At 45.5% G+C, this 24,330-nt stretch overlaps 1 protein-coding gene across 1 annotated transcript in view; it reads left to right on the top strand.

The window, feature by feature from the left end:
• Positions 1-24,330, top strand: part of Pfdn1 (prefoldin subunit 1) — a 757,967-nt gene that overhangs the window by 657,356 nt on the left and 76,281 nt on the right. The gene's annotated exons all lie outside the window — the stretch shown is intronic.

Raw genomic sequence — 24,330 nt, 5'->3', positions numbered from 1 at the left:
AGGACCTACGCGCCGGCGCAGCCACGGCCGCGGAGGGCATGACGTCGCGAGGCACTGAGAGGAGATCTCGCGAGAGTTCAGGCGCGGGTTCTAGATGCTCCTCCGCCAAGGCCGCAAATCAGCATCTGGTACCCTGTAAGCATGGGACTTCGAAGATCAATAAACGCTTAAAGGCACGTGCTTTCCACATCGTTTAGTCACCATCGGACTCGGAAGGAAGTACCTAATCCCACTGCTACTTTCCCGAAAGAGAAAAGGACTTTTCCAAGGTCACACAACTCTTATTTTGTTGGCAGTGTTAGTACCGCAGGGGGCCTTGAGACTGGCCACCCCACCCAAGACATGGCTCGAATTCTTTCCGCAGCCACCGGGCATGTTAGCCTTAGGAAATATGGCATGGAGAATAAGAACATATGGAGAGGATTTTTTTTTTTTTTTTGATAAGGTTACATAGCAACTGGCTGAGTTGATCTCCTCGTACGCAAAGGTGGACCCCAAAGAGAAAAATTGTAGCCACTCACCCAGATTCTGTATGTTAGAATGAGGAGGAATAATATATAGGCCCAGGCCTTTTTGAAATGTGATGAAAAATGCCTCCAGGTTAAATTTCTAATTTTTTTCTCAGTAATAGTACTCTTGTATGTAAAAATCAATGTAGGAGTTGTCGGTAGCTCAGTGGATAATGGTGCTTGCCACCAAGCCTGTCGACCTGAGTCAGATCCCTGAGACTCACGTGGAGGGAGAACCTACTCCAAGTTACCCTGTGACCTCCACACCCAGGCACAGGTATACATATAGGCACATACTTACACAAATGTAACTTCAAAAAAGGAAAGTAACTTGTTTAGCCAATTCTATTTTGGGAGATATTTTTAAAGCTGTTTCCTAGTTCTGAAGAGATTGTTCAGTGATTAAGAGTACACATTACTCTTAACAGAGGGCCAGAGTTCGGGTTCCCAGCACCCACGGCAGAATCCTAATTACCTGTGACCCCAGCTCCAGGAGATCCAACACCTCTGGCTTCTGCACTCATGTATACATATTCTTTCCCCGAGAAAGATGTATACATAAAAATAAAATACTTTCTTAAAACGCTGTTTCCAAAGAAAGGTTTTAAGCTGTTTCTAACTTTTACTATTAAAAATAATGGTGTTTGGGCTGGAGAAATGGCTCAACCATTAAAGGCTAAGACTCACAAACAAGAATAGAGGTATAGGGGTGTGAGACAGAGAGATAGCACATCCCTGCAATCCGACACACAGTGGGAAGAGCTGGGGCATTCTTAGATACATAGAGAGCTTGAAGCCAGAATGAGCTACATGAGACCATGATTAAATGTTACATAGCAATCTCCAGAAAATCCATCTGAAAATCAATCTATGCTTTCTTCCTTCCTCCCTTCCTTTATTGGCTTTTTAAGACAGAGTTTCTCTGTGTTGCTTTGGAGCCTGTCCTGGAACTTGTTTTGTAGACCAGGCTGGCCTCCATGTCACAGAGATCTGCCTGCCTCTGTTGCACAAGTTTTAGGATTAAAGGCCACCACCATCCAGCAAGATCCATGAAATTCTAAGGAGGCAATTCTAAAGGGAAGGACTTTAACAACTGAGAAAGTAGCCAGCTGTGGTTATGCATACCTTTCAACTCCAGTACTCAGGAAGCAGAGGCAGGTGGATCTTTGTGAATTTGAGACTAGCCTAGTCTATAGAACAAGTTCCAGAACAGCCAGGGCTACAAGTGAGGCCCTGTCTCAAAACAAATTAAGGCATAGTTTTGAATATGAAAGAATGAAAGGGTGAGCTATTTTTGGAGTGTGGTTAATCTCAAAGGAGTTTACAATTGGGAAGAAACCAGAATTTTATAATTCATCCTGAGGCATTCACCTACCTTCCAGGATGAGGACAGGTTGATGTAATGATGATTTTGTCTCCGTTAAGATACCTATAGATCTCTAGGATCAGACTCCCTGGAAAGAAACTGGAAGAGTTTGTTCCTATGTTCAAGGAATCCTCCAGCATTGAGAGGTTCTGTTAGCAGCAGCATATTTGCTGATGCCAAGGTCTAGTGTCTTGCCTGGAATGGAGGACTGTAATGAAGGAAATTAAGCCATGTTTTTCACTCGATTCCAGGCTGGATTAAGGTCTGAGAAAAAAAAAATAAGGCAGTGTCAAGTCATCAAGATAGGAATTTTAGATCCTTCTACAAGATTGCATGACTTAGAACAAGCAACAGTGCCCCTATCAGAAATTCACAAAAAGTCTAGCGAGATTTTTGGAGCTGTTTTGGCCAGTGAAGTCCTATAAACACCCTGAAACAGCAAAGGCTACCGAAAGTACTTTGGTTACCCTCCAGAACTTGACAGTAGGGCTGTATTGCTGAAGATACAACATACTTAAGGCATAGAACATGGAGGAATAAAGCTGGTACCAGCCTGGAAGCTTCATCCCTATTGGGTAGCTTTTGTGGTGCTGAAAGAGAAAAATAATCATCAGTGTGAACACTGAGCTACAATAAAGACTGACATGGCAAGACATGCCCCCTTGTGTAACAGTGGTACAATTACCATGGACACAACCACTTTCTGATTAGATATGTCCAACTTGGATGAAATCCATTCCTGGCTCCAGTATTGGGCCAAGATTTATAGCTAGACAAGTCTAGGCCTAGGGAAAAACCTATGCTATTATTTTGCCAAATAGTACCAAAATACACATCTTGTCTTGTGGGCATACTATTACTTAATAATTAATAAAGGTTATTCACATAGATGAAAGCATCTCTCAACCCTCATCAGAGAAGCTTCTGTTTGTAGAAGATGGGAATTAACACAGAGACCCACAACCGGCCAAGATACAGAAAATAAACTTAGGCATGCTCAGCTCTAAATGGAGCATATATGCTGCACCCTGTCTCACCAAGGCTCAGGGATCATTACAGAAGAGGGGGCAGAAAAAGTGTAAGAGTCAGTGCAATGGAAGACCACAAAGCAAACAATGGCTTCTGGACGCAACTGCATGTATAAACTCATAGTGTTCACTACATCATGCACAATACCTGAGCAAACTAAAGACTGATCAAATCCCAGCATAGAAAGAGGGATTGGGGCCTGGTGAAATTGCTCAATGGTTAAGAGCACTGGTTGCTCTTCCAAAGGACCTGGGTTCAATTCCCAGAACCCACATGGCAGCTCACAATTGTCTGTGACTCTAACTCTAAGGTATCTGGCATCCTCACACAGAAATACTCACAGGCAAAACACCAATGCACATAGAATAAAAATGAGTAAATGAAAGGAGGAATCGGGCACAAAATCCCACCCTTAGCTGTGGAACTATAGGCAATTGTTAGCTGAGAGAAGATGGTAGCCACTGGTAAGTCAATCACCCTCTAGTGGAGGATCACATCTCATGTCCAAGAGTATTTGGGCAGCACAATTTTTTTTTTTTTTAATGGGAAACACACACAATTGGGGTGAAAGGGGAACAGAGTGAATCTGGGAAAAGTTTGGAGAGGGGGAATGAATCTGTTCTACAACATTCCTTGGCCTGGTGTGGCGGATCAGTGCCTTTAATCCCAGCACTCAGGAGGCAGAGGCAGGGGAATCTCTGAGTTCAAGACCAGCCTGGTTAAAGAGCAAGTGCCAGACTTGCAACTACACGTAGAACCCTGATTTGAAGAAAAAAAAAATCAAATAACAAAACCAGGCCCACACTGGTACCACTATACCCAGTTTCATGCAGTGCTGGGCATTAAATCCTGAGCTGATGGGGGAGGAGTCTAGAGGGAGGGATGGGAGTAGGAGGGATCAGATGGAGGGAGAGACTAATGGGAGAGACAGCTGCAATCTGGGGGCATCTCTGAAATGATCTAGAAACCTAGGGTAATGCAAACTCCCAGGAATCTATGAGGGTGAGCCTAGCTAAGACTCCTAGCAATAGGAGATAGGAAGCCGGAAGTGGCCATCTCCTGTAGCCAGGCAAGATTTCCAGTGGAGGGACTGGGTGGGGCACAAACCCAGCCACAAGCCCTTCAACCTACAATTTGTGTTGCCTACAAGATGAGCTGGGGTGAGGATGGGGAGGAATTTGTGGGAATGACCCACTCATGACTGGCCCAGCTGGAGACCCATACCCTGAGAGGGAGCTCACCCCTGAGGGCCAAGAACCAGAGGCAGGATACCACAGACAAGCAAGCAAGCAAGCAAGCAAGGGAGAGAGAGAGAGAGAGAGAGAGAGAGAGAGAGAGAGAGAGAGAGAGAGAGAGAGAGAGAGAAATGCCCATTCCAACTGTTACTAGGGAGGCTTCACTCAGCAACTGATGGAAACAGAAGCAGATTCACAGCCAAACATTAATTAGGCAGAGCTCCGGAAATCCTGTGGAAGAGAGGGAGGAGGGATTGTAGGAGCCAGTAGGTCAAGGACACCACAAGAAAACCTACAGAATCAACTGATCTAGGCTCATAGAGGGCTCACAGAGATGGAACCAACAACCATGGAGTCTGCGTGGGACTGACCTGGGCCCTCTGCATAAATGTTACAGTGGTGTGGATTGGTCTTCTTGTGGGACTGCTAGCTGGGAGCAGGAGCTGTCTCTGACTCTGTTGCCTGCTTTTGGGACCCTTTCCTCCTACCTGACTGCTTCATCCAGCCTTAGAAGAGGAGGTGCCTAGTCTCATTGCAGCTTGATATACCATGGCTGGCTGAAATCTATGGGCGCTGGTCCCGCCAGTATCTGAGAGGATTGGGAGGAGAGGGGAAGGGGAAACTTTGGTTGGGGTGTAGAAACAAAAAATAAATAAATAAGCAAAAGCAAACAAAAAGTAAAATGAATAAGCTTAAAACAACAACTCAGGGCTGATACAGTTCCGAGCCCCGTCCACCCCCACCTCATCACTGTATTTGATGGGGGGCATGTGTGTGCAGAGCCTGTGGAGATCACAGGAGAAGTCTCCTTCCGCCTTCACCTGATGTCAGCAGGCTTGTGTAGCAAGGGTTCTTCTTGCTTAGCCATTTTGCCACTCTACCTGTGCCCGTTTTGATTTTTATATTTTTCATAAATTGCATATCTGTTTTACATTTATTTATTTATCTATTTCCTTTAATTACAAAGTTTTTAGTCAGGTGATGATGGTGCACACCTTTAACCCCAACACTTGAGAGGCAGAGGCAGGTGCAGATCTGAGTTTGAGATCAGCCTGGTCTACAGAGTGAGTTCCAGGACAGCCTGGGCTACACACAGAAAAAAAAGATTGTCTTTTGAGAATGGTGTTGTAATTTAAAAAGGACTTGAGAAAAAATGTCATGCAACAGAGCTCACATGGAGCGACTTTTTATCAGAGGAAAGGGAATGGGAAAAAGAGGGGAGGGGAGGGTGGAGATTAGCCTCTGGAGATAGGCACATCGGAAGAGAAAGAGAGGGAGAGGGATGGGAGGCAGACAGGTCTCTTTTAAAAGGGAACATAGTGAATGTACACAGGTGGTGCTCTTAGTGGCTGTAGCTGAAGGTATATCCTGTCAGAACCCCAAGAGCAGGCCAGTACAGATGCTTAAATACTAACAATGGAGTCTCTCTTCATAGTCCTGGCTGTCTTAAAACTCACTATGTAAACTAGGCTGACCTCAAACCCTCAGGGAGATCACCTGCTTCTGCCTCCCAAGTGCTGTGATTAAAGGCGGATCCACCATACTCAACTAATTTAAAAAAAAATCATGTGTATGGATTTTTTTCCTGAAATATATCTGTGCACCATGAGCATGCCTAGTGTCCAATGAGATCAGAATAGGGTGTCCAGTCCCCTAGAACTGGAGTTACAGATGGTTGTGAGCTGCCATGTGGGTGATGGAAATTGACCTGAGCTGCCATGTGGGTGCTGGAAATTGACCTGAGTCCTCTGGAAAAACTGCAGAATGTTTAACTGCTGAGCTATCTTTCCAGGCCTCATTTTGCTTATATATTTATTTTATTTTTGAGACATCATCTCATTCTGCAGTCCTGGCTAGCTTGGAATTGATTGTAGAGATTAGGCTGGCCTTGAATCCAGATTAAAGGTGAATGTCACCACACTAGACTATTCTTTTTTCTTTTTTTAAGATTGTTTGTTTGTTTGTTTGTTTGTTTGTTTCTTTGGTTGGTTGGTTGGTTGGTTGGTTGGTTTTTTAAGACAGGCTTTCTCTAAGTAGCCCTGGCTGTCCTGGAACTCACAGAGATCTGCTTGCTTCTGCCCCTTAAGTATTGAGATTAAAGGTGTGCACTACCATGCATAACTTATTTTTATTTTTAATGTGTGTGTGTGTGTGTGGTGTGTGTGTGTGTGTGTGTGTGGTGTGTGGGTGTGTGTATGGTGTGTGTGTGGTGTGTAATGTGTATGGTGTGTGTGTGTGTGGTGTGTGTGTGTATATATGGTGTGTGTGTGTGTGTATGTGTGTGTATATATGGTGTGTGTGTGTGTGGTGTGTAATGTGTGTGGTGTGTGTGTGTGGTGTGTGTGTGTGGTGTGTGTGTGTGTATGTGTGTGTATATATGGTGTGTGTGTGTGTATATGTGTGTATATATGGTGTGTGGTGTGTGTGTGGTGTGTAATGTGTATGGTGTGTATGTATATGGTGTATGTGTGTGGTGTGTGTGTATATATGGTGTGTGTGTGTGTGTATGGTGTGTGTGTGTGTGTGTACAAAGGACAGAGGAGGGTATCAGGCATCCTGCTCCATCACTCTCTTCCTTATTCCCTTGTGACAGGCTTCTCAATGAACCTGCTAATCCCCATTTTTTGGCTAAGCAGGCTGGACAAGGCCCAAGACATAGGCCTGTCCATTCCCCCAGTGCTAGGGTTACATTCAAATATAACTATATCTAACCTTTATAAGACTTCTTTTAAAAATGTTATGCGCATTGGTGTTTTGCTTTCATTTTTGTCTGTGTGAGAGTGTCAGTTCTCCTGGATCTGGAGTTTCAGACAGTTGTGAACTGCCTGGTGTGTGCTGGGAATTGAACCTGGGTCCTCTGGAAGATCCACTGAGGTATCCACTGAGCTATCTCTCCATCCAGAAAGGTCTTTTGTTATAGTGTTTATTTTTTGTTTGTTTATTTGTATCAGAATCTCTCCATGTGAAGACCAGACAGGCTCTGCCACAACAATCAGAGGTCATTCTTTTTTGGTTTTTTTTTTTTTTTTTTTTTTTTTTGTTTGTTTGTTTTTTCAAGACAGATGTTCTCTGTGTAACAGAGCTGGCTGTCCATGAACTCCCAATGTAGACCAGGCTGGTCTTGAACTCACAGAGATCCACACACCTCTGCCTCCGGAGTGCTGGGGTTAAAGGTGTGCACCACCACTGCCTGGATACTGGCTTCTCCTCTTCCTCTTTTTCCTCCTCCTCCTTTTTTTTCTTCTTCTCTTGGTTTTTCAAGACAGAGTTTCTCTGTGGTTTGAGTGCTGGAAAGGCTGCCACCTGGCTAAGAGGTCATTCCTTTGTTTATTTTGCTTTGTTTTAAGGGTGCCCTTGGTTGTTTCTTTTTTCCCCTGGATCCAGAAGCATCTGTCAGAGTTTGTGGGGCAGCATTGAAGAAAGGGTTATCTGCTGGCAGTGGGGTAGGGGAAGGGAGTGGGATTACATTCTTTCTCATCTAGCCTGAGTTTGGATGGAGCTTCTTTTAACCAGTCCACCCTCTGGCACCAAACCCTGCCCCCCTCCCCACTTCTGAAGCCAGGGGCTGACTGCCAGAGGAGACATGAGGATTGTAGGGGTCTATTTGGAACTTAATAATCATTACAAAGGCCTTCTTTTTTCGAGACAGGGTTTCTCTGTATTGCTTTGAAGCCTGTCCTAGAACTAGCTCTGTAGACCAGGCAGGCCTTGAACTCACAGAGATCTGCCTGCCTCTGCCTCTGAAGTGTTGGAATTAAAGGCCTGCGCCACCAACGCCCAGCAACAAAGGCTTTCTTGACTAGGATCCCAGGATCCCTGGAGGTTTGTTCAAGGCTTCTTCCTCTAGAATCTTCAGGCCTTCTTTGATCTTAATTCACTCAGAGGCTGGGACTCAGAGGTAGCTACTGACAGTGGTCCTCTGTCCTAGCTTTTACCTCATTCTCTGACAACAATGGTTAACACCAGCATTTTTAGGAGGGAGTTTCTCTTTTATCTCTTCTCTAGTTACCAGGTCAATACCCTTCATCATAAATCATTGTCTCTCGCATTATTCATGACACCTCTGAGATCCCAAAAGGATAGTTCTTTCTTTTCCTCTCTCTCTCTCTCTCTCTCTCTCTCTCTCTCTCTCCTGTTCTGCTAACAGCCCTGGTTGTCCTGGAACTCCCTTTGTAGACTAGACTGGCCTAGAACTCACAGAGAGTCACCTGCCTCTGCCTCCCAAGTGCTGCTATTAAAGGTATGCAGCACCACTGCTCAGCTGAGGATTGTTTTCTTATTCCGTCTCAATTCAGCCAGCTTTCCATCTTTTCTGGTGCCTCTAGACCTTCAAGGTCAAAGGTCACCATTGTTTTGAAAGGGCTCTAGCAATGCCTTCTTGGCCCTGACCACAGAACTGACATATTCTGAAGTTTCAACTCCTCTTTTGTCAGATTGTCCCTTCCAGGGTGTCCATGTCTGGATCTGACCCAAACAACCCATCCTGGTAGAGCTGGGGGTGGGAACAGAGCTTGACACCACTATTTCAAGCTTTTTGACTATGGCAAAGTCACTTAAATTCTTTTCTGCCTCAGTCTCCTTATCCATAAGTTGATATTCCCATCTCTGTAGCCTTTGGTGAGAATGACATTAGATAAGGACATATATGCCTAAAAATAAGCTCTGGGAGAGACAGTGTCAGTTTAGAGACAATCTTAACACCCTACTCCTGGTCATAAACATCTCTCTGTTCTGCTAATGAATTCCCTGGGAAGCCTTGGATGCCCGTGTCAGTCAGCATTCAGGGAAACCTGCTTACATGGCTGATGCATCCCATGGTAATTCTAGTTTTCCATCCCCAGGCTCCCAGGCTGGCTACTTCTTGCTCAACCCTCTCTCCCCCACTGGTTTTATCTCCCCCCTAACACAGACTCTCAAGAGGCCCATCTATATTTCCTTCTCCCAGCATTAGATTCCAGGGGAAATTCCAATATCTGAGGGACTATTGTTTCATTAGTCTGATAGTCAAAGAAACAAGTGTCTCTTTAGAATATCTGTAGTCCTGCCAGGGTGGTTACAATGTCACATCGTGTTCTCATGGTTTACTTATCTCCTCCACTAGACTGCAAGGAAGGAAAAGATGATATTGTTCTATCTGGTCATCTGAGGGCACTGCTCTGCCCAAATCTGACTGTCTAGTTCCCATGTTGCTGAGTATTGAGGAAGGGCTGAGTAGTTGAGAAAGACTTCTACATTTTGTGTCTACCTCATCTCTATGAATTTAACCTGTGTTAAGGGCCCTCCTAGGAAAAAGGGAAGGCAACATGGCATAATCAGTATCTGTGTGTGCATGTGTAACTGTCATGACCATGTAGCATACACCATCCAATTGGAATGTGTAAGGGAGAAAAAGGGAGCTAAAATGTAAAAGGAAAACAACAAAAAGGTATACAAGGCAATGCAGCCTATGTTAGGGGTTCAGTGTTTGGGTGTGAATTGGCTAAGCTAATAGTAAACACTGCAGCATCCTAGCAGAAAGCCTTGGTGTACCATTTCTCCATTATAATAATCTGAAAACAAGCTGAGTGGAGTGGAAACTTTGATGATCTAGAAGGACATTGGAATGGTACGGGCATAGCAGATTACTTACAGGTAGGTATTCCTGGGGTCTAGGCTCAGTCCTTGTGGGGTCTGTTTGCCTAGATGCTCCATCTGCCTGCATTGCCTATCTCTGGCTGGCCTGATGGTAATCTTCCTCTGGCTTTCAGAGCACCAGAAGACAGAGGACCCAATAGCACCCATTTCCACAACTGGACATGCTTATCAAATGAGTTTGTAGGAATCGCGTCAGAGAGCCTACAGACAGTTTTCCCAGGATACCTGACTCAGTCCCATTCTGGGAGCCTGGGAAGTAGCTTTATTTTTTTGTCTGTTTGTTTGTTTGCTTGTTTGTTTTTGAAACATGGCTTCTCTGTGTAGCCCTGGCTGTCCTGGAACTTGCTCTGTAGACCAGGCTGACCTCAAACTCACAGAGTAGGCCTGCCTCCCAAGTGCTGGGACTATATAGGCATGCACCACTACTTCCTAGCTGAGGTAGCCTCATCTAAATTCCCACATGCAACCCTTGTGACCATGGTTTTATCCTAACAGACTATAATTCTATCCAAGACATCACCAAAACCACCCTATAATCTCATTTGTTGAAAAAGCGGGAGATAGAAAATTTTTTAGCAACCTTTAAATTGTACATATGGTCACTACAAGATTCTCCGGAGAAGCCCAGGCCCATGCTGTGTCTTAGCCTTTCCCCAGGCATCTTTTTACTAAATACATGCCAATATCTATACTAAGAAATCTCTTCTTGGGCTGGAGAGATGTCTCAATGGTTAAGAACACTAGCTGGTCTTCTAAAGGTCCTGAGTTCAATTCCCAGCCACACAATGATGGCTCACAACCATCTGTAATGAGATCTGGTGCCCTCTTCTGGCAGACAGAACACTGCATAATAAATAAATTGTTTTTAAAAATCTCTTCTTGCCAGGAGGTGATGGTACACGTTTAAGCCCAGCACATGGGAGGCAGAGGCAGGCAGATCTCTGTGAGTTGGAGGCCAGCCTGGTCTACAAATCGAGTTCCAGGAAACCAGGGCTGTTACACAGAGAAACCCTGACTTGAAAAAACAAAACCCTCTCCTTAATAAATTTCACCTCTGCTTCATAGCAGCTCATTCTGAAATTCTTTTTTGACAGAATCCTGACTTCTGGGGCTGGAGAGTTTGCACTTACTGCTCTCCCAGAGGACTGAAGTTTTGTTCTAAGCAGTCACATCAGGCAGCTATCCAAATCCAGAGTATTTAACACCTTCTTCCCAGTGTCTTAGGAACCTGCTCAAGGGTGGTGTGTACACACACACACACACATACACACAGAGACTCACACACACACCTTCTGCCAGGTAGGGTGGCCAGCATGCCTTTGTTTTTTTGTTTTTATTTATTTATTTATTTATTTATTTTTGCCAGCACACATTTGATTCTAACACTTGGGAGGCAGAATCAGGCAGGCCTTTGTGATTAACAGAGCAGCCAGAGTTACATAGTGAGACTCTGTTTTAAAAAATAAAAGCAAAACCTTAGTGTGAGGTGAGGTGAATTCATGGGCAGAAGAGATGGTTCATGGTAAAAGCTTGCTGAGTAAGCATAGGGACCTGGGTATGGATCCTCAGCACCCAGCAAAATTGGGATAACCCCAGTGTTGAGGGCAGAGAAAGGCAGACATCATTGGGACTTGATGGCCCCCTAGTCCAGCTGAAATGGCAAGTTCAGGGTAAAATGAGACATCCCTGTCTCAATTAAGATGAGAAGCTGGAGAGAGTGCCCAGTGGTTAAGAACACATAATCTATTTCAAAGAGTCAAAGCTCAGTTCCTACTAGTCCCCAAGTCGGTGGCTCACACTTGGTTGTAACTGTAACTTCAGAGATACTGGATGTCCCTGGCCTCAGCAGCCATCTGCACCCATGTGCACATACTCAATAAGATGAAGACTGAAAAAATTAAAAAAGACTAAGAGTGATAGTTGACACCTGAAGTCGACTTCTGGCTTCTATACGTGCATATACAGGTAAGTAGTGCACACACAAGCATCAAACACACACACACACACACACACACACACACACACACACACACCTCAGACCGCTGTGTGGGGCAGCCCCATGCCCTACCACCATTAACAATATTACAAGATAGTTTTATTTCTATCTCATTTTAAGGTAAACCAAGACACTGGAATACAGTATTCTCGAGACTGCCAGGCCCAACTGGGTGTCCTTAGGAAAGAGCTCCATGACTATTCCCAAACAGGACAACAGACTCCATGTCTGCGTCTTCCTACTTGTCCATTTGAGGATAACTGTTATCAAGGATGCTGTATGAAGCCCAAGCTCCTGATTTGGACGCCAGAGGGAAACGTGGAAAAGCAGAGATGGGAGCAGCCCTCAGTGAGTGAACCCAGCCCAGACGGTGCAAGGTGACCGCCCTGGCACCAACTGAGAGTTACAGCGGGCAAGCTCTCGCCTGAGAGCAGCGCCATCTAGCGAAGCCCGGACATAGCACCGAGCCGATGAGGTCACTCCCGGGAGGCATGCCGGGAAGGCGAGCCGTGGGCACAATTTGCCAAAGGACATAGAGAGAGATAAACACCTTTTGGGACTCTGTTGGGAACGCTGACCACACCAAGTATCGAGTCTCCGAGTTGGGGTCTTGAACGTCCGACAGGTTATTACCAAGAACCTTGCCGATCCCTCCTCATCACCAGTGTCCTCTGGCAATTGCCAGGACACCATGATAGGTGTCGTTCATCCAGCACTCGGATTCGCGTCACTATTTCTTGCCCAGCAGCTGGAGGAGAGATCTTTGTAAAGATTCTGTTGTTCTTAGGAACAACGCTCTCGTAATTTCTGTGATATAAGGATCATACTCCTGCATCAGACATACCACCTTTCCATAGCCAGGTCCCAGGAACCCACATCCCGTCTTTCCCTCAGGGTGTACCTGCAGTTTTCACCTGCACCAAACTCACTATCGGGGTTTAAGTGTCTGGGTCACTACCCCAGATCCACCACAAATGTGTGCAAACAGGTTGTCAAGTTGCAGACCCTGCTGAGGGGCTAAAGAATACCAAGGCTCTTTCCTGACAGTATGCACCTTGCCTTTTCCAAAGATCACGGCTGCTCCTTTAAATTGAGTTGAAAGGTCAACCCTTTGCTGCTCTCTTGAAGTCCCAGGCTTGCTCCTAGAGCACTGCTCAGTGGGTGGAGTTTTGCCTGTCAATCTTTCTGGCGGCACTAGGTTTATCTTGTATACAGACTGGGGTGCCTGCCACAGAGAAGGGACTCAAGAAATACTTGTTGAGGATAGAATGAATGACTATCTGGGCATATTGTAAGCTTAAGGCAACATATATGAGGACCTGGCATCAGGGGTGAGTGAAACAGAAACCCAGAAGATGATTTGTGTGTGTGTGTGTGTGTGTGTGTGTGTGTGTGTGTTGGGGGGGGGTGTAATAGAGTTTCCTTCAGCTATCACTCACAGAGGTCTAGTTTGGGGATGCACTTCCTTCCAAGGATGCCCAGGACAGCATAGGTCTATGATTCAGCTCTCTTCTCCCTGACATCAACACTTTATCTCCCGTGCTAGGGGTTTAGAGTCTCATCCTTATCACCCAGACCAACTGAAGATAGTGTCTTTGTACTCCAGCAGCACCTTGTCTCTGAGTTTTGATCTATCAGAAAAATCAAGCCAGGTCCAGATAAATAAACTCAGTATAGCCTGGAGGAATGAAAGCTAAAAGCCAAGCTCAGGCACAAGGCTGATGCCAAGAGAAACAAGTCAGCAGATACTGTATGACGATAACACAGACTACTGCTGTGTTCCTTCGCCTGTGTCTTCGAGGATGTTGTAGTTTAGTTGAGGATTCTGGGCAAGATTTAAATTGGGCCTTAAGGAGGATAGCAATGCTAGTAGCCGTACTGTTTGTTATTTTTGGTTTTTGGATGTAAGGCAAGGTCTCATGTAGCCTAGGCTAGACTTGATTTGCTATGTAGCCAAGGATGGCCTTGAACTGGTACCCTCCTCTCAAGTGCCGGGATTACACTGCCACACGCTGATGATTGAACCCCAGGCTTCATGCACGCATGCTAAGAGAGCACTCTACCAGTAGAGCTAACTCCCCAGCCTCCCCCACTTTAATATTTTGAGACAAGGTCTCACTCTGTAACCCGACACAGGCCATCCTGGCACTCACTACGTAGCCCAGGCTGGCCTTGAGCTTGTGGCAGCAATTGTCTTTACCTTTTCAAGTCCTGGGTATTTACAGAACATACTGGGTGTTTATCACGTACAAACATTCTTCTAAGCACTTGGCATTTAGTTTTTTTCACATTTCCAACAATCCTTTGGGGTCAAGGAGAAGGTTCGGAGAGAGCAAGCTACTCCATACCCTTGGACAGATGTGTATAAAGCAGAGTATTTGGAGAGGGGACATAGGTGTCTTGAGCCGGGATCCACACTCAGTTTAGGGCGGACAATAGCAAGGGTATGCTTCAGAGTTCATGATAGATGTCACACTTCCTGCCTGGCCTTGCCTGTTCCTCTAGGCTCCTTTGGTCTGTTTCTGTCTTAGGGAGTCAAAGGCTCAAGGAATTAGGACTGGGAGTCCTGGCTCTGAGGCAGTCTGGTTATGGAAAGTTAAGTTTCTGCCTTCTCTGGGCTTCCTTCCCCTCTCCTCCCTTCCTCCTGCCTCCCTGCTTTTCTTTGGGGAGGACTCACCCTACTACCACATCCCAGAGTCCCCTTCTGTTAGGAGTGCTGCTCAGGCATCCCTGTGCCAACCCACTGGGCTCTATTCATAGCTCCTGAGCACGGCTGAGCCCAGAGGCAGGTGCAGTTTTAATTAACTTGTCCTTTCCTCAAATAGCTCTTTGCCCTGCCTCACAGGTGTCCCTGGAATACAAGACAGGGACAGAAGAGGGACAGGAAAGAACCACCGGGGTGGCCCCTCTTAGGGTCCTTATTGGTCCCCTGGTGGTCCCCCAGCCATGTGGACACAATCCACCTCCTCTGTACAGTCTGTGTTCTGTCTTTGTTTTACCCCTCAAAAGAAAGGGTCTTCTCAATGCCAGACATTGTACTAGGCCCTATGGTACAAACCTGAGCCCAATAAACAGCTGTCTTTGTGTGTAACTGGCCACCAGGTGTCGCTAGTGCCAGTCACATGGCCTCTCACAGGCCTGAGAAGAGGCAGGCAGATGGAGAAATGTGAATTGAATTAGACCAACTTTTTCCCACTGGCCGAAATCAGAAGAAAGTTCCTAGAATGGAAAAAAAAAAAAAAAAAAAAAAAAAAAACCCACCCCTCTTCCTCCTCCCATGACCAAGGCACCCTTGTGACTTCCTCAACAACCCAGCTGGCCTGGGACCTCAGCTATGTAGAACCTCAGGCCAGTTTGGAGTCTTTGTGCAGCTTGTGCCTCACAGAGCTCACCAGGCTTCCTGCAAACCCAATTGTAACTTTGTAACTGCCTCTTACTCTCACCCAAGGTATCGTGTATGTCATTAGAAAGCATTTCCTAATTTCCAGCCCAAGTCTGACCCTCACTTCAGCTTCCCTTATGTGTGCTGTCTATGGTCAAAAGGGGAAGACTCTTCTCTTTCAGCCTTTACAGAGCTTGCTGGGCTCACTGAGTTTAATTGTCACCAGTTTATGACTAAAGACACTTGCTGTGTGTTGGGACCACATTTGGTGAGTCAACAAGGTTAAATTCTGTCCTATGGCCTATAGTCAAGGACTGGTATGGCATGATGAGCCATACTTATAACAGCATTTAGGAGGCTGAAGCTGTAAGAATAAATTTGAGCCCATCCAGGGCTACATAGTGATACCCTACCTAAAAACAAATTGGGACTGAAGAAATGGCTCAGAGGTTGAGCATTTTGGTTCCATCCCCAGTACCCAAATCAGGAACCTCACAACCTATAACTCCAAGTCCAGGGGACTCGTTACTTTGAGTTCCCCAGGCACTTGCACTCATGTGAACATAACTATGTGCAGATATGTACACACACACACATAATCAAAAATAATAAAGCTTAAAAAAAGAAAATCTGGGCAGCAATGCACACACCTTTAATCCCAGCATTTGGGAGGCAAAGGTATGCAATTATGAGTTTGAGGCCAGCCTGGTCTATTGAGCAAGTTCTAGGACAGCCAAGGCTACAGACAGAAACCCTGTCTTAAAAACAGAACAAAACAAACAAACAAAAGCAAGAAACAAAGCCTGATATGATGGCTCATACCTGTAATCCCAGAGCATGAGAGGAGAAAGACTGAGGAATTTAAGACCAGCCTGGTTTAGTTACTGGATTTGAGTCCAGCTTGGGCTATGGGAAAACTTACAAAAATAAACAAATAAAAAAACCCCAACAAGCAGGATGGTGGTGTACTCCATTAATCCCAGCACTGTAGAGGCAGCCACAGGGGGAATCTTTGTAAATTCAAGGGCAGCCACGACTATATAGAGGCCCTTTGCAAAACAAAAACAAAAGCCACATCAAAACAGAACAAAACCCAAAGAGGAAGCAGTAGACATGGCTCAGTGGTCAAGAGTGTTGCTGCACAACCACAGGTCCTGAGTTCAGATCTTAGTATGCCTGTCACAAGCCAGGCACGGTCTCTCACATGCCTGCAACACCAGTGTTTGGAGGATAGAGAAAGGAGGGCCTATGATGCTTTCTGGATGCCAGACTAGCTGAAAATACAAGCCGCAGATTCAGGGAGACCTTTCTTGGAAGAAATAAGGCAGAGTGATAGAGGGTGCCAGATACCCTCATTTGTACACAGGTATGTTCACATGTGCATATATGACACACACACACCATAAAAAGTCGCACACACTTGTTATCCCAGCATTTGGGAGGTGGAGGTAGGAGTCCTAGTGGGCTTCTTGGGGGAGGTCTCTCTGTGTTATATAAAAAAATGAGGCAGACAGACTGGATCTCAACAGGCTGAGCCTGCTTTATTGGAACAGTGAGGGTTCTTAACCTTCCTGCAGGATGATGTCTGGGAAGCACATTTAGAGAGACTGAGGGGCAGGTATCTACACATACACACATACATGAGTAGCTACCAGGAAGTTACAGTTATTTTTTTGTGTGATTTGACTAGGAGCAGGGTGGGTTCTTTTCCATACCTGGGCATATTTTTTGTACAGGTGCAGCAGGGTCAGGCCGGGGTAATCCATCCTTTATGGCTATAAACTATTGCTGATCATAGCCTGACTCAGTTCCTCATGACCTAATGCTATTTATTACCCAACACCAATACTGAGTTCCACACCCAGCCCTTTTTTACTTTCAGTTTTGAGATTTGTCTCCCTAGGTTGCCCAAGCTGGCCTTGAACTCACTCTAGTTTTGACTGACCTGGAACCTGAGCTTCTTCTGTTTTAGCTTTCTAAGTAACTGGGGTTATAGGTGTGCATCTCCAGGCCTAGAATGACTCTGTGTGTGTGTGTGTGTATATATACACATATAAATATATAAATACACACATATAGAGTTTTTTTCTACCTTCTGGAGATTTTTAAAATGAAATTTGGCAATTACATTTACTTATTTATTAGTCTGTGTGTACACGGGTGTGGAGGACACAGGGCAACTTTCAGGAATCAGTTCTCTCCTTCCAACATGTAGGATCTGAGGTCAAATTCAGGTTGCCTCCTGCACTAAGACAGGCGCTCAGGAAGTCCAGGCTTTCTGGAACTTACAATATAGCTAAGGGTGATCTTGAACTTCTGATCCTGGCTTGTAATGCATGCATACATGTATTGAATAAATTCATGTGAATATGGGTTAAAACTGTTAAAAACAAACAAACAAAATCCTAATCAACTGGAAAGGAGACCAAGAGGGGTTAGAGGTGCTGAGGAAGTGAGGGGAAGGGCAAGACCAGCCATGCGGACTATGAAGCGAAAGCAGGAAGGAGACTGAAGACAGTTACAGGAAAGAGTAGGAGGAGAAAGGGGTGGGGAGACCAAGATGCAGAAAACCTGCCCAAACACACACTTGGTTTGACAATGCTGTGACGAAACCTGTTGTTCACCAGAGAAGACGACTCAGACAGGGTTCAAGCCAATAGAAAGGCTATTAGCTGGCTGCCAACTCTGCCAGGTGTTCAGGATCCCAGTCCGGCACCACGCTTTTCCAGGGTGACCTTCTAAGCACACACACATGCACATGCATGCACGCACACGTGCGCGCACACACACACAAAACACGTTCTGAGTTGACATACTTCAGTTAACAAGAACAGTTAGCCAGAAGCAAAACTGCAGAAGCCAAAAAGCAAGGTTAGTCCATTTAGAGACTTTTCTAGAACTAAGACTTTGATAAATTAGGTCTTTGTTTTTATTTTGACTGGTGGAACTACACACTGAGTTTTATGACCCAAGTTGTACTTCCATCATGGAGTCAGTTGTGCTAAGGTCTGGAGTTCTGTTACAAAACCCAGCCATCAGGACACGGGACACATGTGTATATATACACACATATACATACATACATACATACATGCCATTAATGATAACTCAAAAAAATTAAAATTAAAAACAAGCAAACACCACATGGTCTGAAAAGAGCATCTAGAAAAGGCAGAAGTTAGAGGGTAGAGGATAACTTAGATTAGTAGAGCTGAAGGAAAAGAGGAATAGAAAATTGTTACTCAGTGGGTGTCATGATTCCGTCTGGGGTGATGAAAAAAATTACAAAAAGTAGTGATGAATCACTTATACCACATTTTTTTTGAGACAGGTTTTCTCTGTGCTGTAGACCAGGCTGTCCTGGAACTCACAGAGATCTGCCTGCCTCTGCCTACTAAGTGCTGGGATTAAAGGTGTGTGATACTGCAACCCAGCTCCACAAATGCATTTTATGCTGCTATCACTTCTTGGCCTTTTGGGTAGGATCAACTATAACTTATTTATATAACTATTTATGCTCTGTAGACTAGTCTCACTGTCTTGCATCCTCAGCCTCCTAAATGTTGGAATTATGGCATAACATAATCACACATGGTGCAGGTCTCACCATTAGGAGACAGAACTCAGACTGGATCGCAAGTCTGATAGGGTTACCAATAATAAAACTCTTCCAGCGTTGATACCCTACTAGGGTTAAGTGATGCTGGGATGGAGCTGGCCAGAGTGGCTCTGAGAGGCCAGAGGCCACTGGACACATTCATTCACACAGTGTTAGGACGAAGCTTCCCCTGCATGGGTAAATGAGGTTATTTTTCTTCCAAGAGCATCAATGAGTGTCAGAGAAGACAGAAGAACTGGCCTGGAGATGGAAATAAGAACCTGGGGGCTCAGTGGTTAAGAGCACTGGCTGCTCTTCCAGAGGACTCAGGTTCAATTCCCAGAACCCACACAGCAGTCTGTGTCTGTTTTCAGTTGCTAAGGACACAGTACAAAGTGGGCAATTTACAAAGAAAACAGGTTTATTTTCAATTTGTGGTTCTGGTCCAAGGTCAAAGGACCTCACTCAATATTAACTTTCTTGCTGGCAAAATACCAAGGCACGGCATCTTTATTTATTTATTTTGGATTTGTGAGATGGGTTCTTACTCAGTCCAGGCTGTCCTAAAACTCAGTAGAGAACCAAGGAGGACCTTGAACTCCCTGCTCCCACCCTCCAAGTGCTGGAAATACCAGAGTACACCGAGACTGGCTGACACAGAGAAGTGTGTTCTTCCACTGATCTTTTCTTCTCATAAACCCACAAGTATTACATAATAGATGCTCTGCCCTAACGATCTCCTTTAAACCCTAACCCTTCCAAATGCTCATCTTTATACATTGTGATTGGACTAAGTCCCACCCACTTAGTACCTTACAATGGGGATGAAACGCCAACCCTGGAAAGGAAACCCTGTTAAAATAATGCAGACCTTCGATGGGTGGGGGTTGTGAAAGCACTCAGGAGGGTCCCTGTGAGTTCAAGGCCAGCCTGGTCTACAGAGCAAGTCCCAGGACAGCCAGGGCTACACAGAGAAACCCTGTCTCAGGGAGAAAAAAGGATGTAGCCTATCAGTGAATACTTTTCAGACATCTTTGAATGTAACTGAGGTAACACTGGGTGAAGCCTTAATCCAGTCTACCTGGGTCTTTACAAGAAAAAACACTAGCTGAAGGCAGACACCCAGAAATGCAACACGTGAGGATGGAGGTAGACCTTTAGCTCCTGTCAACCAAGAGATGCCTAGGCCTGCTAGCAGTGAAGGAAACAAGCAGACACTCTCCTTGAGCCCTCAGACACCATGATCCCTAGTTTCTGGCCACCAAGCTTCTGATTATGGATTTTTTTTTTTCCTGAGACAGGGTTTCTTTGTGCAACAGTAGTGGCTGTCCTGGAACTCCCTCTGTAGATCAGGCTGACCTGGAACTCACAGAGATCGCGAGTGCTGGGATTAAAGGTGTGTGCCACCATTGCCTGACTTACTTGATGACAGTTACAGCAACCTTGGAAAGTGTATAGATGCCTCCCCTATAATGTTCCCTTGCCGTCTCTATCCTCCGCTGGCCCCGGGGCTACACTGCTCATTTCAGCGGGTTTCACACCTGTTGGCCTTATCTCTCCCACAGCTCTTCCTAATTCAGCTCAAATGACACATTTGCAGTAAAGTCTGGACGTAGACATGCTGGTTGCCTACCAACGCAGTAAGCCTAATGCATCTTTGATAGCCCTCATCATGTGTGTAGTTCAGTACTTATGCCCATTTGCCCTGCTTGATGTTGGTGCCAATTCAAGGCCTGGCAGACATGCTCATACATAGTCTCTAGGAGGCGCTGCATGGGATGCATGAGTAAAGATGTGCTGCACTGGCATGGTGTACACACCTGGGATCCCAGCACTTGGGTGGCAGAGGCAGGAGGATCAGGAGTTCAGGTCATCCTCAGCCACATAGTGAGTGTGAAGACAGCCTGGACTTCATCAGACCGTGTCTCAAAGCAAAACAGAACAAAACAAAAGCAAACCTGTGCTGGAACTCCTGGCAATAGGGCCACACCCCTCAGCCACTTGGCCACTACAAAGGACCTTCTGCTCTAGTCAGTTCAAGCTGACTTATAGACCACAATGCATCAGGCTCTGCTGGCTTCCCTGATTCTTCGGTTTACTGTGGGTTTGTGTGTGTGTGTGTGTGTGTGTGTGTGTGTGTGTCAAGTTGACACAAGCTAAAGAGTCATCAGAGGAAGGAGCCTCAGCTGGAGAAATGCCTCCCTGAGATCCAGCTGTAAGGCCTTTTCTGATCAGTGGGGGAGGGCTCAGCCCATGGCAAGTAGTGCCATCCCTGGGCTGCTGGTCCTGGGTTCTAAAAAGGCAGGCTGAGCAAGCCATGGGAAGCAAGGCAGTAAGGAGCTTCCCTCCAAGGCTTCTGCATCAGCTCCTGCCTCCAGGTTCCTGCCCTATGAGTTCCTGTTTTGGCTTCCTTCAGTGATGAATAGCAATGCCAAAGTGTAAACCAAATAAACCCTTTCCTCCCCAACTTGCTTTTTAGTTACGGTGTTTCATCACAACAATAGAAACCCTGACTAAAAGAAATTGTTACTGGTGTAGTGGGCTATTGCTCTTACAGACCTGACCATGTTTTGGGGGAAGACTTTGGCTAGAAATACCATTGAGTACTGAGTCTTCAGTGGACTGTCCTGTGGGAACTTGGAAGATAAGAATATTAAAAGCTGTGCAGAAGATGGAGGGCTGGCTTACAAAGTTTTAGAGGGAGGTTTAAAGGTGATCAGAGCCGTCTGTTATTTTGAATTAAGATTCTGTTGCTTGGTTAGCTAGGGCTGGTAGAATCAGCTGGGATTGACAAGCTACCAGAACTACCGAAATGAAACCTTTACATTACTGGGCCAATTGGAAATCAATGGTGATTAAGACAAGCCCAGCATTGCTGGGTGGTGATGGTGCATGACTTTAATCCCAGCACTCAGAAGGCAGAGGCAGGCAGATCTCTGTGAGTTTCAGGACAGCCTGGTCTACAAAGCCACACAGAGAAACCCTGTCTTGAAAAAAAAAAGAAAAGAAAAAGGAAAAAGGGAGGGAGGGAGGAAAGGAAAGAAGGAAGGAAGGAAGGAAGGAAAGAAGCAAGGAAGGAAGGAAGGAAGGAAGAAAAGACCAGCATCGGGCTGGAGAGATGGCTCAGAGGTTCCAAAGGTCCTGAGTTCAATTCCCAGCAACCACATGGTGGCTCACAGCCACCTGTAATCCGGTCTGGTGCCCTCTTCTGGTGTTGAAGCAGACATGTAAGCAGAGCATTGTAAACACAATAAATAAATCTTAAAAAAAAAAAAAAAAAAAGAAAGAAAAGAAAAGAAAAGAAAGAAAGAAAAGACCAGCATCATGGAGGTGAAATCTTCCGGGAAGTGTTTCCTGAGAGCACAAAGAAGCTGGGTTCCAGAGGTGACTAAGATTGTACTTCCTGTCAGCACCTGGATTTGGTCATTTGTAAGAGTCACCCAGGTAGCACTGGTTTTGAAGACATGAAGGAGTCATAGAGAACAGCTGACACTTGCCACTGTGAGAGGCCAGGAGGGGCCGTTGGTGAAGATGCAGCTTCAGTAGCAGTTGAAGGCCCAGAACTAAAGGTCAGGCAGAGAAACTGAGGCTTGCGCTATGAGAAGAGCCATGAGAGGCTATTGATGAAAGTGCATCTCAGTTGCAGCAGAAGACACCAGCATTTTAGAGACGCCAGGACCATGGGATGGCCACCAAGAACAGCAGTGTAGCAGTGGAGTGAGCCACCTAGAGCCAAAAGATGAGCTGTGTGTTGCAGACCGCAGAGAGAGAAGTGACCCTGAAGATTGGGAGTAGATCCAAGATACTAGACGTTTGGAATTTTGGTTTGTCCTGATTCTTTCCTCTTGAAGTAAGAAGGTATCTTACTGGAGCTCACAGTTGAGAGACTTTGAATTTTAAAAGACTTTGTATTTTTAAAGAGATTGACTATTTTAAAGGAACTGAAATATGCTTGAATTTGTTAAGGCTGTGGGACTTTTTGTGTAGTAGTGGTGTATGCCTGTAATCCCAACACTCGGGAGGCAGAGGCAGGCAGATCTCTGAGAGTTCAAGGCCAGACTGGACTGCAGAGTGAGTTCCAGGACTGGCAGAGCTGTTACACAGAGAAACCCTGTCTTGAAAAAAAAATCAAACAAACAAAAAGCAAAACAAAACAAAAAAAGTATCCTTTTCCCCTGTTCCTCTGAAGAGGCAGGCAGGTCTTCTCTCTCTCTCTCTCTCTCTCTCTCTCTCTCTCTCTCTCTCTCTCTCCCTCCTTCCCCCCCCCCTCTCTCTCCCCTCTCTATTCCCTTCTCCCAAAAAACTTTTCACATTTAAAAAAAAGTGTGGGACTTTTGAAATTATTTAAAATCATGGGGATGAGTAAGAAAGGAAGGATGTGGTTTAATAGAGATGAGTTTGTGTGTCAAGTTGACAAGGGGTCAGTTGTTTGGGTGGTTTTGTGTGTCAACTTGAGTCGGAAGAGGAAGGGGCCTCAGCTGGGGAAATGCCTCCCTGAGATCCAGCTGTAAAGTATTTAGTGATCAGTGGGGGAGGGCCCAGCTGGTGGTGGGTGGTGCCATCCCTGGGCTGCTGGTCCTAGGTTCTAAGAAGGCAGGCTGAGCAAGCTGTGGGGAGCAAGCCAGTAAGCAGCTCCCCTCCAAGGCTCCTGTATCAGCTCCTGCCTCCAGGTTCCTGCCCTGTTTGAGTTCCTGTCCTGACTTCCTTCAGTGATAAACTGCAATGCTGAAGTAGAAGCCTTTCCTCCCCAACTTTCTTTTTGGTCAATGGTGTTTCATCACAGCAACAGAAACCCTAACTAAGGCTCTTGGTCTCCATCATTACTTGCTTCTGACTTCCAGGCATATCTAACTGTTCCTAAAGAACTTGATTCAGTACCTTTTGTGGCATTCATACACTTCATTGCCCAGAATAGTGGATGAGTAAAGGGAATGGAGCAAGTAGAAAATAGTTCCTAACAGGGCAGTGGTGGTGCACGCCTTTAATCCCAGCCCTTGGGAGGCAGAGGCAGGTGGATCTCTGTGAGTTTGAGACCAGCCTGGCCTACAGAACGAATTCCAGGACAACCAGGGCTGTTACATAGAGAAACCCTATTTTGCAAAACTAAAAAAGAAGGAAAAAAGGAAGGAAGGCAGTAATGCCTAGATGGAGGCAATGTCAGAAAGGGTTCTAACTGGATAGTAAAAGCAAAACAAATAACAAGCATATCTATTTGTTTATTTACTTACTTATTTAGTGTGTATTATATTTTGCCTGCATGTACCACTTTCATGACAGGTACCAGAAGAGACTAGAAGAGGCATCAAATCCCCTGAAAATGGAGTTAGATATGGTTGTGAACCACCATATAGGTACTGGGAAATCTAACTTAGATCTTCTGGAAGAACAGCCAGGACTCCTTTTGTTTTGTCCCTGTTTTGTTTTCAAGACAGGATTTTTCTGTGTAACAGCTCTAACACACAGTTCCGCCTGCCTCTGCCTCCTGAGTGCACACATCACTACCACCTGCTGCAGCCAGGACTCTCCATCTCTGAACCACCTCTCCAGCCTCTCCTTGATGGATACTTTGTTGTTATTGCTC

The sequence above is a fragment of the Phodopus roborovskii genome, unplaced genomic scaffold (genome assembly GCF_943737965.1).
Source record: "Phodopus roborovskii unplaced genomic scaffold, PHOROB, whole genome shotgun sequence".
In the NCBI taxonomy this organism is placed as follows: domain Eukaryota; kingdom Metazoa; phylum Chordata; class Mammalia; order Rodentia; family Cricetidae; genus Phodopus; species Phodopus roborovskii.
Note: the sequence above shows the minus strand (reverse complement) of the source record. Positions and strands in the feature narration are given on the sequence as shown.